Genomic DNA, 5,208 nt, shown 5'->3' with positions numbered 1-5,208 from the left:
CGGACTTCAAGGGTTAAGTTACGAGGAGAGATACACAAATTGGGGTTGTATTCGCTAGAGTTTAGAAGGTTAAGGGGTGATCTGATCGAAGTTTATAAGATATTAAGAGGAACAGATAGGGTGGATAGAGAGAAACTATTTCCGCTGGTTGGGGATTTTAGGAGTAGGGGGCACAATCTAAAAATTGGAGCCAGACCTTTCAGGAGTGAGATTAGAAAACATTTCTACACACAAAGGGTGGTCGAAGTTTGGAACTCTCTTCCGCAAACGGCAATTGATACTAGCTCAATTGCTAAATTTAAATCTGAGATGGACAGCTTTTTGGCAACCAAAGGTATTAAGGGATATGGGCCAAAGGCAGGTATATGGAGTTAGATCACAGATCAGCCATGATCTTATCAAATGGCGGAGCAGGCACGAGGGGCTGAATGGCCTACTCCTGTTCCTAATGCCAGTGGGCACTCATAACACTTCCCTGGCAACTTGTAACCCATCCCTCCTTCACCCACTGACCTTCCAGCAGAGCCGCACCACCACAGTGACTGTTCACAGCCTGCCCAAGCTGGATATGGTTACTTGGAGCTGAGATTTGGTGCGGGACTCTCTCTCTCTCCCGGCAGAGCACCGGTCCTGTACACCCTTCCACCCATAGGGCCTTCACCTCAGCAACTGTCAACGTAGCTCATCAGCTCTGTGGCCCAGTGTGCTAAGGGATGCAGAGTGCCACTGGAGCAAGAGGCTGGTTAGGAGGTTGGGGCCGGGCCCACCGATACACAGCAACCGAGAAAGATAAATTCTGCTTTAAATTACACGGGATTTTAAAAATTAAATTAAATTCATCCTTTGGACGTGGGCGCCGCTGGCAAGGCCGGCATTTATTGCCCAGCCCTAGCTGACCTGACTGAGGGGCTTTGCTAGGCCACTTTGACTCTTAATTGCCCCCAATCACATTGGCATGGGACTGGAGCCCCATAGAGTCCAGAGCGGGTAAGGGCGCCAGGTTTCCTTCACCAAAAGAACACTAATGAAGCAGTTGGGTTTTTTTCAACAATCCGACAGCTTCGTGGTCACTGTTGCTGAGAACAGGTTTTTTGTATTTGCAGATCTTTTCTTAAACTGAAATCAAACGGCCACGGTGGGGTTTGAACTCACGTTTTCAGGATTATTAGTCCAGGTCGCTGGATTACTAGTGCAGTACCATTACACTACCATACCCTTCATTAACTTGTGAAGGTTTAAAAAAAAAATCAGCTTTCTTGACTGTGGCCACCGACAGAAAGTTGGAGACAGACCGTACATCGAAGGGGGGAAAGGAAGGGAATACAGGGCATTCTATCCTTACTATCATTGGGCTACAATCGGCATTGGGAGCCTGCGATGAGAGGCGCTGGATCTTCAGGGAAGATGGTGTGTACAAGGAGCACGTTAAGTGCTTACACTGCAGTAGAAGGCCTCATCACTACCTGCACTGTCAGCACTTTGGCACTACTCGGACAGATGGCCGCACAATGGTTTCCACGGTAACGCATTCCTCCAGAGGCCCGTCGAACCTTCCAGTGAATCGCAGGCCTTTCAATACATTTGCAGCAAAACGCCAGAGAAATGGAACTGTACTACGCTGGTATGGGGAGGGGCAGTAGAGGAGGAAGAGGGAAGGCAAGATACATTAATGGAGGTTAGGTTCAAGCAATTTGTACAATTACACTTATATTGGGACTCAGTACAGGCAATGCCACGTTCGATCAGCAGAGTACTGTACCCCCAGCCATTGTCCTAGGGCTTCCAGATTCTTCATTTAATAATTCCCACCGACATACCAGCAAGAATATTGGGGTGCCAATATTATTTAAACAGTCATATATATATTCCCCATTCCTGGCTCCATCAACCTATGGATTCCTCACCCAACTGACCATTCTTTATGCGTGTACCTAGACAGGAAGTGTTGACATGCCACTCGACCATGAGAGGCTTCGCCGCTAAGTCTGAGCTATCATCACCCTAATTCCACATGCACGTACACCATCAACCAGTAGGAGGCGCACGAACTACGGCCGATTTTCCTTTAAAAATAGTCCAGCGGTCGCAGAGACCTGCTGGGGTGCTGTGGGGTCCTCAGTGCGGCCCTGACTGAGATCGTTTGGTTCAGCATAGGCCGGGGAATGAACTCAGGTCTGCACAGCTCAGCAGCGCGCAGGCGAAAATACACACTCCCGTTAAAAAACCAGTGTAAACTTACTGATCGTTAACCGACCTTATTTACACACAAGACGAGTCTGCAGCTATAATCTCTGCAGGAGTTGCCAGCAAAATAAATAAAGCTCACTGTAGAGAGCGACTGGTTCCATTCGCAAGTGGGGGGGGGGACGAGAATCGCAACGTGTAAATGGAAATTTTATAGCCAGTATAATAGTGTCTAAGCATTCGCACACTTGTTTGAAATTCCTCTCCCCGCTATTTGACAATGAATGGGTTAACATCACCGCTAACAAACTGCACATAAGCACGACGCATGCTACCCCTTACCTGGGGGGTTACGGGGCCTAAAGGAAGATCATAAAATTTTCTACATGAAATTTGCCATGTCAGCCATGGCTCAGTGGGTAGCACCCTTGCCTCAAAGTCAAAAGGTTGTGGGTTCAAGTCCGACTTCAAAAACTTAGGCACAAAATCCAGGCTGACACTCCAGTACAGTACTGAAAGATGTTAAACCAAGGCCCCGTCTGCCCTCTCAGGTGGACGCAAAAGATCCCAAGGCACTTTTCGAAGAAGACTGGGGGAGTTCTCCCCAGTACCTTGGTCAATATTTATCCCTCAACCAAAACTGATTATCTGATCATTATCTCATTACTGTTGGTGGGATCTTGCTGTGTGCAAATTAACTGCCCCGTTTCCTACATTACAACAGTGGCTACAATTCAAATGTACTTTGTTGGCTGTGAGGAGCTTTGGGATGACCTGAGGTCAGCTATATAAATGTAAGTTCTTCCTTTCTTTACTTGAAGCACACTGAATGGCCACTGGCTCACAGCTTCCGTGAATGAGATTTTATCACGTTACACAAAGTACATTTTAAACAGTCGCAATCTCACTGAAACTTGTCGAAAGGAGCTGTGGGGGGGGGGGGGGAAAGAGTGGATTTAAACCTCTCAGTAAGCCGGGAAAATCTTCTGTATTTATGGAGAGAAGGAAAAAAAAACACTTCACATTAGCTATTGAGTTTGGTCAGTAAGCTGTTAAAAGAAGCCTCTGTGCAGCTGGCTGTTCAATCAGCCCAAGTACCCATCTGTCCTGTAGATAAAACATCTGCAGGGAGTATGGATAACCTTCCCCCACCCCTCCCCCGCACAAGAGGTCACGACCCTTCTCAGGATATGCCGGTCCCAGGCCTGCCCGGTGAAGCCATCCCTCAATAACTGCGTCGGTAGATTGCTGATTGGACAGAGCTCCCTCTGCTCGCTTTTCGTGTTAAACTCTGCCACGGTTCTCACGCTTGGAAGGGGAAGGAGCGAGGCGGGTTCGACTGATCCCATTCTCCATTGTGTATCTGACCCCCCGGCCCCTCGGTAACCTCTCCACCCTGACCCCAACAAAGGCTACTCGGGCGGCATCAATCATCGTGTCACGCAGACTAATGCAGCGTGCATTCCTGGGCCAGTCAGAATTCAATGGCCCCTTCAGGGTCACTGCCGCCTTCCCCCCCCCCGCACCCGCAGGTAGGGGGCTTCTCTGATTAATGCTCTATAGAACGGACTTACAGATGGCCACTAAAAGCAGGCATTCAACAATGGACTGTCAAGAGTTCAGCAAGAAAAACCCGCCCCACCCCCAAAAAAAACCTACTAGCTATTCTCAAACCAAACAGTGCCAGGAGCTCAGACAATGTCATAGTCATTGGGGGGGGGAGGTGGGAGGGGCGAGCTCTGGTACCCCGGATGAACGGTGATTCTTTATACGCTGGCGTTCCGATTCGTGGGTTTAATTTAACCCACCCCTGAATTTGGGTCAGAAAAATATTAAAAAGAAACGCTTTTCATTTCCATAGCGTCTTTCACGACCTCAGGATGTCCCAAAAACGCTCAATGAAGTTTGTAACGTAGGGAAACACAGCAGCCAATTTGCGCACAGCAAGCTCCCACAAACGACGAGATTACGGCCACGTAAACTGCTTTTAGTCAAGGTATAATTATTTGCCAGGACACTGGGGCGAATTCCCCTGCTCTTCTTCGAAATAGTGCCAAGGGATCTTTTATGTCCACCTGAGGGGAAAGATGGGGGCTCTGTTTAACGTCTCATCCGAAAGACGGCACCCGCCAACATTGCTGCACTGGAGCATCAGCCTAGATTTTGTGCTCAAGCCTTGAACCCACGACCTTGTGAGTCAAAAGGCGAGAGTGTTACCACTGAGCTACAGCTGACACCGTATGATTTTATAACCTCATAAAATCAGCTGGGAGGATTGGTGGACTTTTGGGCTCAGGTTTCATTGGGGTAACACAGCGGAAGATGACCACAATCAACGGGAATCCATCTTTTTTCCGTGGGGGTGGAGGCATGAGTGGGAAGCAAGATACCCAAACTCATTTACGGCAGGAGGGGGAGAAACACAGTCTTATCAAACATTTGGACACTAAGGGAATCAAAGGATATGGGGATCGGGCGGGAAAGTGGAGTTGAGGTCGAAGATCAGCCATGATCTGATTGAATGGCGGAGCAGGCTCGAGGGGCCTTGTGGCCTATTCCTGCTCCTATTCCTTATGTTCTTATGTAGATCCTTCGGCCTGAAGGTGATATTTGGCTTTTAAAGTTTGTCTTTAAGTGGGTGGAGGAGAAGCGGTCAGGTTAACCCTTAGGTCAGTCCGTGTGATGCCGTGGGTGTGGGATAACATCACAGATTGAGGACAGAGGTGAGAATAGGATCAATGTGTCCTTTCCAGGTGTCGCTGGATAGCTGTCACGAGCATGACACCAGGCTGGTTCTTCCTCCCAACTCTGCCCCGACCCTCTCTAACCCGGGTCACCGAGGCCAGTTCTAGCAATCCAGCTGTGATCAGCTCACTCAGGAGCTTCTGGTCTGTTTCGGTCAGTAATTAGCTAATGATGCCTTTACTCACTGGGAAAAAGTGGGGGGTGGGGAATGCTGCGGGGGAGGGCGAGGGAGGGAGTGAAGGGTAAGAAAGAACTAATGAAGTGGAGAAAGGAGGTGAG

Source organism: Heptranchias perlo, chromosome 13 (assembly GCF_035084215.1).
Source record: "Heptranchias perlo isolate sHepPer1 chromosome 13, sHepPer1.hap1, whole genome shotgun sequence".
Lineage (NCBI taxonomy): Eukaryota > Metazoa > Chordata > Chondrichthyes > Hexanchiformes > Hexanchidae > Heptranchias > Heptranchias perlo.
This window is presented reverse-complemented; position numbering follows the sequence as displayed.